Source organism: Bombina bombina, chromosome 7, assembly GCF_027579735.1.
Source record: "Bombina bombina isolate aBomBom1 chromosome 7, aBomBom1.pri, whole genome shotgun sequence".
In the NCBI taxonomy this organism is placed as follows: Eukaryota; Metazoa; Chordata; class Amphibia; order Anura; family Bombinatoridae; genus Bombina; species Bombina bombina.
The window spans coordinates 374,141,273-374,154,673 of record NC_069505.1 but is presented as its reverse complement, the minus strand read 5'-3'; the positions used below and the strand labels follow the sequence as shown (position 1 = coordinate 374,154,673).

General features: G+C 40.1%; 2 protein-coding genes across 3 annotated transcripts in view; one reads left to right on the top strand and one right to left on the bottom strand.

Annotated features, from left to right (window-relative positions):
- TWF2 (twinfilin actin binding protein 2) overlaps positions 1-13,401 on the bottom strand; it is a 609,681-nt gene that overhangs the window by 130,528 nt on the left and 465,752 nt on the right. The window lies entirely within an intron of this gene.
- WBP11 (WW domain binding protein 11) overlaps positions 1-13,401 on the top strand; it is a 193,072-nt gene that overhangs the window by 12,735 nt on the left and 166,936 nt on the right. The gene's annotated exons all lie outside the window — the stretch shown is intronic.

Sequence of the window (13,401 nt, the reverse complement as noted above, 5' to 3'; positions counted from 1 at the left end):
TGTAATTGCTAAATTTTAACATTTTATTAAAAATGGTGCAAACTCTTAAATTAGACAAAACATATAAAAAGAATAAGACAGCAGTCAAATAGACTGTCTACAAAAAAGACAGGTAATCAAGCACTTTTTTTTTATTTATTTTTTATTTAATACAAAAAGTTTATTAATAGAAAGAAAAATCCTTTCAATAATTATTGCCATCTCGAGTTCCTCTCAATAGTGTGTGAAACATAAAAATCTTACACCACAAAACAAGGATAAAAACATAACCGTGACATCACTGTAACCAATTTTATAATGAGAGTTGGGAGACCTGCAAGACCGAACTAGAGGGCAGCCCCATCTAATAGTAAGATGGTGAATGCTGTTATATTATACACCGGGATCTATGCAGTCTCCCAATATCATATAAAATATATGTAGTTGCCAAGCCTTCAACAATATATTCAATAACCAAGCTCAGTAGCTACAGTTGATATAAAAAGTCTACACAACCCTGTTAAACTCTCAGGTTTCTGTGATGTACAAAAATGAGACAAAGATAAATAATTTCTGAACTTTTTCCACCTTTAATGTGACCTATACACTGTATAACTCAATTGAAAAAACCCTAAAATTTAGGTGGAGGGAAGTAAACAAAAAAAAACTAAAATAATGTGGTTGTGTAAGTAGGTATGTAGCTGTGTTCAGAATGAAGCACACATTCAAAATCATGTTAACCTTTTCACGCCGTTATGCCGTTGTTTTCCGTCACAACGGCACTGGGCTTTAAAGCCGTTATGACGGAATATAACGTCATAGCTAACGGCTGTCCTTAAGCCTACTGCGCTTGCTGGATTTGATCGCGGCCTGGAGGGCGTTCCTAGTGTCATAGGGACGTCCCATAATTGAAATCTCAATTTCAATTTGTCTACATCGGTACGCTGTTCCGATGTAGACTTTTTAGCCCGGACACGAAACTTGAACTTTTTGTCCATAATTCCAAAAGATATGTTTGGCGCAAAAACAACACTGCACAACACCATAACCACAGTAAAGCATGGTGGTGGCAGCATAATGCTTTCCGGCTGTTTTTCTTCAGCTGGGGCCTTAGTCAAGGTAGAGGGAATTATCAACAGTTCCAAATACCAGACAATATTGGCACAAAACCTTCTGCTAGAAAGCTGAACATGAAGAGGAACTTCATCTTTCAGCATGACAACGACCCAAAGCATACATCCAAATCAACAAAGGAATTGCTTCACCAGAAGAAGATTAAAGTTTTGGAATTGCCCAGCCAGACCCCAGACTTGAATCTGATCGAAAAACTGTGTGGTGATCTGAAGAGTGCTGTGCACAGGAGATGCCCTCGCAATCTGACAGACTTGGAGTGTTTTTGCAAAGAAGAGTGGGCAATACCCACAAAGACTGAGTGATGTAATAACATCAAAAGGTGCTTCAACAAAGTATTAGTTTAAAGGTGTGCACACTTATGCAACCATATTATTTGAGTTTTTTTTTTGTTTTTACTTCCCTTCAACTAAAAGATTTCAGTTTGTTTTTCAATTGAGTTGTACAGTTTATAGATCACATTAAAGGTGGAAAAAGTTCTGAAATGATTTATCTTTGTCTCATTTTTTTACAGCACAGAAACATAAGATTTTAACAGGGGTGTGTAGACTTTTTATAGCCACTGTATAATTAATTTAAACATAAAAGTGCTATTGCATTGTCTTTTTATCGTGCATTTGTTGAATACGCAATTCTACTGTATTTAATAATCCTTTTTATAAAGATGGCGTATAGTAGAACACAAACTTAAAGGGACAGTTCATCCAAACCTTTTCACCCATTTAAATTGTTCCCAATTATCCATTTTACCTGCTGGAGTATTAAATTGTTTACAAGTAGCTCCTTTACCCCTATTTTGGCCTTTGAAATTGCTGATTTAGCCTGTGGTATCACAACCTATACTGAAGGTTTTGATACTGGAGTCTCAGCTATTGAATAGCCTAAGTAAACACTGCCAGCAGAAGAAATTTAACTCCCAGTGGGTTGCAGGATAGTTAATTAATAAAATGATAATTTTCAATTGTTCTATCTATGTAATAAGCTTTAGTTTTCCAGACAAATATAAGATGAGGAAGCAAGTGTGTGTACACAAAGTGATAACATAATGAGATCTGATATTACCTGAAGCTCAACCCATTGTAATAGGCTGTGGTTTAAAAGCACAAAACCAGCTACTTCTTATACACAAATAAACCTGAAAATGCAATTTCTCATACATTTTATACTCTGCAGCTGATATAACAAGTCATTGCAAATACATTAATATAAAAACATTTTTACACTGTACTGTCCCTTTTAAAAACTAAGTGAAGTCAAACAGACAAAGGGTCACTGCTTTAACCCTAAACTATACCTTTACAAAGTCATCTTGTATTACAGTGCAGTGTTCTCCGCAGGACCTTTTTTAGCGGGTGCACCACCTGGCTGATTTAACTGACCACCCAGCAAAAATTTTCGCCAATATTAAGCTTAAATGAGCTAATATTAAAAATGTTAAATTTTTTGGGGGGGCCGAGTCAACCGCCAAAGTGACCAGATGTGTTCTGCAGGAGTTACTGGCTCCTATAGTTAATAATGAGGGTTATTTTGTAAATATGAGCCTTAATTCTTCATTTAGAGACCCATCTCATCTCCAAGTCAATTGAAGGATGTGGACAGGTAGAACCGGGGTCATGCTTCTATCTTATGACCTATAATAGAGCCACATGTCATGGTGTATGCGAATAGTCAGTCTGAGCTGCCTACGTGCCAAGCAGATCAACCAGGGGATTGACAACTGGGAGTACAAATCCCTGCAGCTGATAGCAGACCAAATTGGTGACCTCAGACAGCAGATGAGAAATCGTTGAAAAAATCCCTACACAAGCCACGGATTGCTTTATAGGCCACCCAGCACCTAACGCAACTACATAGCCTTGAGGAGAATATGATTAGCCGCAAAGATACTGTTGCAGTGCCTAAATTAGTTGATCTGGCAACTGGTGCCCTAGAATTAGAAGCCCTCACACCTGAGAGTAGCGGCCTTATCGATCCACACATGCGAACCGGATCCCAACATAGGAGCCCAGGAGACATTACAGCGGATGCCGCGTTATTACACATGGCCAGGCACAGCGGGAGGCCTATATAGATATGGGGACTTTCTGGCTGATCTCTGTATAGAGATAGAGGAGTTGGTGTTTGACCCTATAGCTAATACAGCACCTACCCGACCCTTTCCTAGTAGTGGAGTAGAGGGATCTACAAATGTGAATGAGGATGCTGTGACGGTGACCGGAACGGCCCCCCACCCGTAGATGCGTATCTATTGGGGCAAGAGAGGGGAAACTGCCAGTCTTGGCTCCAAGATCACAGTGACAGATAAGAGAAGCAGAGTTCATTGCTGCAGTAAGAGATTGAAGTAGCAGCTCCCCGGTTTACGCCTAAAGAAGATTGTGAGATCTGGAGCGACAAGGTAACACTGGAGATTAGTATCGCTATAACAACGAAGGGCTGGAGCCTGAACAGAAACCCTATGGCAGATACTAGCCCATTCCCGAGAAGTGCCCATGATATTTGGACTGAAGATATTTGTTTTTAGGATCAGTTTGGCATTCTCTACAGCGGCAACATATCAATTCCTTGCTACGCAGCAATTCCTCTATACTCCTTCATACAGGCAAGAATGTCCTAAGAAAGCCGACCGGACTATTCACAACAGATCAGGGATTGGTTAAAACTCTGCCTGAGATTCCAGGTCTCTCCCAGGTCTTTCTATTAGATATATCCCTGATGAGTTATATAAAGTTTATTGCTTGATAGTATGATGGACTCACACTGGTACCCGATTCTAGCACTGGATTGTATCTCTATAGATATTTTATATCTTGCTGTCTGGTGAATTTGCTCTAGCTTACTAGGCATGTGTGCTTGTCTATATGTACAAACGTTTAGTAAATGTTTTTGTGTTTTATAGGTTTGAACTAATCGTGCTATTATACTATGTACTCTTTATATATTTCCCATAAGTCCAGTTGGAAGCTATATTTAGACTCATTGATACCTTACTGTTTAATAGTTCAGTATAGGATATAATATCTATACCTGTGACAATTTCACAGCTCTTATAACCAGAGAGCATATATTTGTCATTTATATGTTGGCTTCTATGTTTAGATATATTTAATAGCGCATATATTGTTTAGAGTGAAGTAAATATAGAATATACTAAGCCAAAGGTAATTTTTAGCTTGATATTGGAGTATAATGGAATACTTATTAATATGTTAATACATTATAGGGGTGATAAAGCGTTTATAGTTGCAGAATTATGTGAAAACCTGAAGGCACCCAGTATTGATCTGAACCCTCCTGAGAATAGACCTATAAATGCATTAGCCATTCAATATACTAAATTAACTGCTAGAACTTAAACTTTTTGCCACAGGATATAGGGCCCATGCTCATGTGGTAGCCTTATCTCGAGAATTAGCTAGCTCCAGATCGTCAGAGGGATATTGCTCTTCAGACAATTTTAATGATGGGGTTGTTATTTCTTGGGGTAATACATGTGTGCAGGTTAGACTGAATTTCTATTTATGGTTTTAATGCATTTTACAGTTGGTGTATAACTTGAAACTGGTTGTGAGACTGTATGAACATAATACCTATGTAATACTCATAGCTCTCACTTTCTACAGTTACTATGCATACAATTCTCCTGTTAACTGCACCCACTTGTAATTGGGGTATGTTTATAATTTATATGTTTATTACGCAATGTGTAGGTCTATTTCAATAAGGGGGATAGTAGTTTTTTTCTAGCTAGATGTTAGATCTTATACCCTATTAACCATATAATGCTTATACTTTATCCTACACTGTGGTGAATGGTTCTTTCTGAGCCGTCTGTGGCCGGGACGGTAACAGTGGACCTATTATACTCCAATTTACGAATTAAAGTGAATGTAAATTTTGATGCTAAAGTGCCCGGTTTTTAAAAATTTGATTAAAATCAGGGGCACTTTAATTCATCAGAATTTACATTTCACTCATGTTGTGAAAAAAAACTTAGCTTTTTAATCTTCACAGCAGCTCCAGCATCCTTCAACCGTCGCAAAGCCTCTTCCTGGGTCTAAAATGAGGAATCCGGCTTCCTCCAATCACGGCATTGAATCAGACACTGATTCCCCCGGGGGGGGGGGGGGAGCCGTGTTTGGAGGATGAACTATCCATCATTTCTGACATCAGAAATGGCTTGCGACGACCGGAGGAAGCTGGAGCTGCTGTGAAGATTTAAAGGTAAGTATTTTTTCACAAGAGGAGTGAAATATAAATTTTGATGAATTAAAGTGCCCCTGTTTTTAATCGAATTTTTAAAAACCGGCACTTAAGCATCAAAACTTACATTCACTTAGATATTGCATCTTCATCTGTTTATATCAGTCATTTAATTCTATATGTATTATGGCTTTCTCTAACATAGATCCCATTATTTTGAGTACCCTCAATAGGAACATTTTATTAAACTCCAAATAACTGTTTTGCCTAACATACCCCAGTTCATATCCTATATAGGGAATATTGTTCACTTAGCATTTTCCAGCTCTCCCCATATGATATGGGTACCTCCTTTTTATTGCTTACCCTATACAGATGTGACAGACATGTATACTGTACCTCTCTATATCTTTTGACCCCATAATATATGTTTATATCTATATCTAATATACTGAATTATCTATAATGAGCAACGAGCCTCCTACATTACTGTTGGCTCTGTTTCTCCCCCCCCTCATAGCTTGCTTAGTAGACTAGGGAAAATATATCCCACATATGTTCTATATCCCCTAACTTTTAAATGTATAGTGGTAATTGATAAACCCTTCCCTTAAAATTAGAAAACTAAGATTCACTGAGTTCCAAGAGTGGTTTCTTACTGTTTCAAATGGCCTTCCTTAGCTTAATATATTTCCTTTAACAAACAGAGGTCCAAGAGTGGCTTCATAGTCCATTTAGAAGGCTTATAGTTAGGCATAAACCGCATACTCTAGTTTCTCCAACATTGGTGTGTCTGGTCCACGGCGTCATCCTTACTTGTGGGAATATCTCTTCCCCAACAGGAAATGGCAAAGCTGGCCATATAGTCCCTCCTAGGCTCCGCCCACCCCAGTCATTCTCTTTGCCGTTGCACAGGCAACATCTCCACGGAGATGGTTAAGAGTATGTGGTGTTTAGTTGTAGTTTTTTTATTCTACTATCAAGAGTTTGTTATTTTAAAATAGTGCTGGTATGTACTATTTACTCTGAAACAGAAAAAGATGAAGATTTCTGTTTGTGAGAGGAAGATGATTTTAGCAGACGGTAACTAAAATAGATTGCTGTTTCCACATAGGACTGTTGAGATGAAGTAACTTCAGTTGGGGGAAACAGCAGACTTTTCTGCTTAAGGTATGACTAGCCATATTTCTAACAAGACTGTGTAATGCTAGAAGGCTGTCATTTCCCCTCATGGGGACCGGTAAGCCATTTTCTTAGTCTCAAACAGAATAAAGGGCTTAATATGGGCTATAAAACTGGTAGAATTCACACTTATAAACTTGGGGAATGTTTTTTTAACGTCAGGCACTATGTTAGACACCTTTTCCAGTCAGGAAGGGCCTTCCCAGTTGTAGGCTAAGCCTCATTTTCGCGCCATTACTGCACAGTTGTTTTTGAGTGCAAGACATGCAGATGCATGTGTGAGGACCTTAAAGTAGTTGGAAAAGTTCCTAGAAGGCGTCATTTGGTATCGTATTCCCCTCTGGGATTGGTAAAGTTACAGCAAAGGCTGTAGCTGGGACTGTATAGGGGTTAAATCTGTAACCGGCTCCGGTTTCGTTATTTTAAGGGTTAAAGCTCTGAAAATTGGTGTGCAATACTTTTAATGCTTTAAGACACTGTGGTGAAATTTTGGTAAATTTTGAACAATTCCTTCATATATTTTCACATATTCAGTAATAAAGTGTGCTCTGTTTAAAATTTAAAGAGACAGTAACGGTTTTGTTTTAAAACGGTTTTTGTGCTTTATTGACAAGTTTAAGCCTGTTTAACATGTCTGTGCCTTCAGATAAGCTATGTTCTATATGTATGAAAGCCAATGTGTCTCCCCCTTCAAAATTGTGTGATAATTGTGCCATAGCGTCCAAACAAAGTAAGGACAGTACTGCCACAGATAATGAAATTGCCCAAGATGATTCCTCAGATGAAGGGAGTAGACATGGTTCTACATCATCTCCTTCTGTGTCTACACCAGTTTTGCCCACGCAGGAGGCCCCTAGTACTTCTAGCGCGCCAATGCTTATTACCATGCAACAATTGACGGCTGTAATGGATAACTCCATAGCAAATATTTTATCCAAAATGCCTGCATATCAGAGAAAGCGCGATTGCTCTGTTTTAAACACTGAAGAGCAGGAGGGCGCTGATGATAATTGTTCTGTCATACCCTCACACCAATCTGAAGGGGCCATGAGGGAGGTTTTGTCAGATGGGGAAATTTCAGATTCAGGAAAAATTTCTCAACAGGCTGAACCTGATGTTGTGACATTTAAATTTAAATTAGAACATCTCCGCGCACTGCTTAAGGAGTTGTTATCTACTCTGGATGATTGTGACAACTTGGTCATTCCAGAAAAATTATGCAAGATGGACAAGTTCCTAGAGGTTCCGGTGCACCCCGACGCTTTTCCTATACCCAAGCGGGTGGCGAACATAGTGAATAAGGAGTGGGAGAAGCCCGGCATACCTTTTGTTCCCCCTCCTATATTTAAGAAATTATTTCCTATGGTCGACCCCAGAAAGGACTTATGGCAGACAGTCCCTAAGGTCGAGGGGGCAGTTTCTACTCTAAACAAGCGCACTACTATTCCTATCGAAGATAGTTGTGCTTTCAAAGATCCTATGGATAAAAAATTGGAAGGTTTGCTTAAAAAGATTTTTGTACAGCAAGGTTACCTTCTACAACCCATTTCGTGCATTGTTCCTGTCACTACAGCAGCGTGGTTCTGGTTCGAGGAACTAGAAAAGTCGCTCAGTAGAGAGACTCCATATGAGGAGGTTATGGACAGAGTTCACGCACTCAAGTTGGCTAACTCTTTTATTTTAGATGCCGCTTTGCAATTAGCTAGATTAGCTGCGAAAAATTCAGGGTTTGCAATTGTGGCGCGCATAGCGCTTTGGCTAAAGTCTTGGTCAGCGGATGTATCATCCAAGACAAAATTGCTTAACATCCCCTTCAAGGGTAAAACTCTCTTTGGACCAGAATTGAAAGAGATTATTTCAGACATCACTGGGGGAAATGGTCACGCCCTCCCACAAGATAGGCCTTTCAAGGCCAAGAATAAGTCTAATTTTCGTTCCTTTCGTAATTTCAGGAACGGACCGGCCTCTAATGCTGCATCCTCTAAGCAAGAGGGTAATGCCTCACAGTCCAAACCAGCCTGGAAACCGATGCAAGGCTGGAACAAGGGTAAGCAGACCAAGAAGCCTGCTACCACTAACAAAACAGCATGAAGGAGTAGCCCCCGATCCGGGACCGGATCTAGTGGGGGGCAGACTCTCTCTCTTTGCTCAGGTTTGGGCAAGAGATGTTCAGGATCCCTGGACGCTAGAAATAGTTTCTCAGGGTTATCTTCTGGAATTCACGGAACTACCCCCAAGGGGAAGGTTCCACAAGTCTCACTTATCCTCAAACCAAATAAAGAGACAGGCGTTCTTACATTGTGTAGAAGACCTGCTAAAATGGGAGTGATACACCCAGTTCCAATGACGGAACAAGGAATGGGATTTTACTCAAATCTGTTCGTAGTTCCCAAAAAAGAGGGAACCTTCAGACCAATTCTGGATTTAAAGATCCTAAACAAATTTCTCAGGGTACCATCGTTCAAAATGGAAACCATTCGAACGATTCTACCCACTATCCAGGAAGGTCAATTTATGACTACCGTGGATCTAAAGGATGCGTACCTACATATTCCTATCCACAAAGAACATCATAAGTTCCTAAGGTTCGCCTTTCTGGACAAACATTACCAGTTTGTGGCCCTCCCATTCGGATTAGCCACTGCTCCAAGGATTTTCACAAAGGTACTCGGGTCCCTTCTAGCGGGTTCTAAGACCGAGGGGCATTGCAGTAGTACCATACTTGGACGACATTCTAATACAAGCGTCGTCCCTTTCAAAAGCAAAGGCTCATACAGACATCGTTCTGGCCTTTCTCAGATCTCACGGATGGAAGGTGAACATAGAAAAAAGTTCTCTGTCTCCGTCAACAAGAGTTCCCTTCCTGGGAACAATAATAGATTCCTTAGAAATGAGGATCTTTCTGACAGATGTCAGAAAGTCAAAACTTCTAAGCGCTTGTCAAGTTCTTCATTCTGTTCCACGTCCTTCCATAGCTCAGTGCATGGAAGTAGTAGGGTTGATGGTTGCAGCAATGGACATAGTTCCTTTTGCGCGAATTCATCTAAGACCATTACAACTGTGCATGCTGAAACAGTGGAATGGGGACTATACAGACTTGTCTCCAGTGATTCAAGTAGGTCAGAAGACCAGAGATTCACTCCGTTGGTGGATATCCCTGGACCACCTATCCCAGGGAATGAGCTTCCGCAGACCAGAGTGGGTCATTGTCACGACCGACGCCAGTCTAGTGGGCTGGGGTGCGGTCTGGGAATCCCTGAAAGCTCAGGGACTATGGTCTCGGGAAGAGTCTCTTCTCCCGATAAACATTCTGGAACTAAGAGCGATATTCAATGCTCTCAGGGCTTGGCCTCAGTTTGCAAAGGCCAGATTCATAAGATTCCAATCAGACAACATGACGACTGTTGCGTATATCAATCATCAGGGGGGAACAAGGAGTTCCCTGGCGATGAAAGAAGTAACCATAATAATACAATGGGCGGAGAATCACTCCTGCCATCTATCTGCGATCCACATCCCAGGTGTGGAAAACTGGGAAGCGGATTATCTGAGTCGTCAGACATTCCATCCGGGGGAGTGGGAACTCCACCCGGAGATTTTTGCCCAGTTGACTCAATTATGGGGCATTCCAGACATGGATCTTATAGCGTCTCGTCAGAACTTCAAGGTTCTTTGCTACGGGTCCAGATCCAGGGATCCCAAGGCGACTCTAGTGGATGCACTAGTAGCGCCTTGGACCTTCAACCTAGCTTATGTGTTCCCACCGTTTCCTCTCATTCCCAGGCTGGTAGCCAGGATCAAACAGGAGAGGGTCTCGGTGATCTTGATAGCTCCTGCGTGGCCACGCAGGACTTGGTATGCAGACCTGGTGAATAATATATGTCATCGGTTCCACCATGGAAGCTACCTTTGAGACAGGACCTTCTTGTTCAGGGTCCATTCGAACATCCAAATCTGGTCTCCCTCCAGCTGACGGCTTGGAGATTGAACGCTTGATTCTATCAAAGCGTGGGTTTTCAGATTCGGTGATTGATACTCTGGTTCAGGCCAGAAAACCAGTAACTAGAAAGATTTACCATAAAATATGGAAAAGATATATCTGCTGGTGTGAATCCAAAGGATTCCCTTGGAATAAGGTAAAAATTCCTAAGATTCTTTCCTTTCTGCAAGAAGGTTTGGATAAAGGATTATCTGCGAGTTCTCTAAAGGGACAGATTTCTGCTTTATCTGTCTTACTACACAAACGACTGGCAGCTATGCCAGATGTTCAAGCATTTGTTCAGGCTCTGGTTAGGATCAAGCCTGTTTACAGACCTTTGACTCCTCCCTGGAGTTTAAATCTAGTTCTTTCAGTTCTTCAAGGGGTTCCGTTTGTACCTCTACATTCCATAGATATTAAGTTATCTTGGAAAGTTTTGTTTTTGGTTGCTATTTCTTCTGCTAGAAGAGTTTCAGAGTTATCTGCTCTGCAGTGTTCTCCGCCCTATCTGGTGTTCCAGGCAGATAAGGTGGTTTTGCGTACTAAGCCTGGTTTTCTTTCAAAGGTTGTTTCTAACAAAAATATTAACCAGGAGATAGTTGTACCTTCTTTGTGTCCGAATCCAGTTTCAAAGAAGGAACGTTTGTTACACAATTTGGACGTAGTCCGTGCTCTAAAATTCTATTTAGAAGCTACAAAAGATTTCAGACAAACATCTTCTCTGTTTGTCGTCTATTCTGGTAAAAGGAGAGGTCAAAAAGCGACTTCTACCTCTTTTTCCTTTTGGCTTAAAAGCATCATCCGATTGGCTTACGAGACTGCCGGACGGCAGCCTCCTAAAAGAATCACAGCTCACTCCACTAGGGCTGTGGCTTCCACATGGGCCTTCAAGAACGAGGCTTCTGTTGATCAGATATGTAAGGCAGCGACTTGGTCTTCACTGCACACTTTTGCCAAATTTTACAAATTTGATACTTTTGCTTCTTCGGAGGCTATTTTTGGGAGAAAGGTTTTGCAAGCCGTGGTGCCTTCCGTTTAGGTAACCGGATTTGCTCCCTCCCTTCATCCGTGTCCTAAAGCTTTGGTATTGGTTCCCACAAGTAAGGATGACGCCGTGGACCGGACACACCAATGTTGGAGAAAACAGAATTTATGCTTACCTGATAAATTACTTTCTCCAACGGTGTGTCCGGTCCACGGCCCGCCCTGGTTTTTTAATCAGGTCTGATGAATTATTTTCTCTAACTACAGTCACCACGGTACCATATGGTTTCTCCTATATTTTTCCTCCTGTCCGTCGGTCAAATGACTGGGGTGGGCGAAGCCTAGGAGGGACTTTATGGTCAGCTTTGCTGGGACTCTTTGCCATTTCCTGTTGGGGAAGAGATATTCCCACAAGTAAGGATGACGCCGTGGACCGGACACACCGTTGGAGAAAGTAATTTATCAGGTAAGCATAAATTCTGTTTTTACAAATGTCTTGTAACTATGCTATGCCTCTATTGTTTAAGTTGTTTTATTGGTCGACTGTTCTGAAATGACTTCTCTGTATACTCTGAACTGACATTTCAACTTTGTATGCCTTAAATTGAATCTCAATAAAAAATTCTAGGAAAAAAAAAGTTCCATTTTTATTGCACACATTTTCATTAAATACATTTATATTAAATTATGCAATGAATTTGTGCTTTGGATAGCAGAACATGATATAATGGAACTGCTTCCACCCGTCTACTTCATAATGTCACCCGGCTGGCAATATTTTCTGTGGCGAACACTGCTGTGTATATAAACCAGTGAGGATTTATTTTTAAAGGGACATTGTACTCAATGATGTGCTTCCATGTGTATGATAAAACATTTTAACACGTAAAAAATGATAATTTTTGCATGAAAGAAATGTTGTAAAAGCTGTAAAACAAAACTAATACTTTTGTACTGGTTGTGTACTTCCTGCTAATCCTCACTGGCAGTTAGGAATAAGGGCCTTTGGTAGAGAGGGACACTCCTTGGCAAGAGTGACAAGAAAGCGTATAGGGAATACTTTTTTAGCGCACTGTCCTAAAAATGTAGCTAGCTGGGTTTTTTGTTCTCTGATGCAAAGTTATGCTTCTTTTGGTTAAAGGGACACTGTACCCAAACATTTTCTTTCATGATTAAGGTAGAGAATACAATTTTAAACAACATTCCAATTTACTTCTATTACCTAATTTGCTTCATTCTTTAGATATACTTTAATGAAGAAATAGCAATGCACACGGTGAACCAATCACAGGAGGCATCTTTGTGCAGCTACTAAGCATATCTAGATATGCTTTTCAGCAAAGAATATCAAAAGAATGAAGCAAATTAGATAATAGAAGTAAATTAGAAAGCTGTTTATAATTGTATGCTTTCTAAATCATGAAAGAAAACAATTGGTTTTCATGTCTCTTTAACAAGAATGACCTCAATGAGGAAATCAAAAGCACAAGGCAAAAACTAGATGATCCACTGTAATGATTAGTTGTATTTGTAAGTTAAAGGGACATAAAACACAATTTTTTTTATTTTTATGTTTTAAAAAGAACATGCAAATTTAAACAACTTTATAATTTACTTCTTTTTTCTAATTTGCTTAATTCTCTTGATATCCTTTGCTGAAAAGCATATCTAGATAGGCTTAGTAACGGCTGATTGGTGGCTGCACATAGATGCCTCGTGTGATTGGCTCACCCATGTCTTGCTATTTCTTCAACAAAGGATATCTAAAGAATGAAGTTAATTAGATAATATAAGTAAATTGGGATGTTTAACATTGTGTTCCCTATCTAAATTATTAAAGAGAAAATTTGGTTTTAATATCCCTTTTAAGTGCTTTTACATCATTGTTTCTCATCCGCAGTCCTCAAGTACCCGCAACAGGCCAGGTTTTCATTATAGCTGAACCA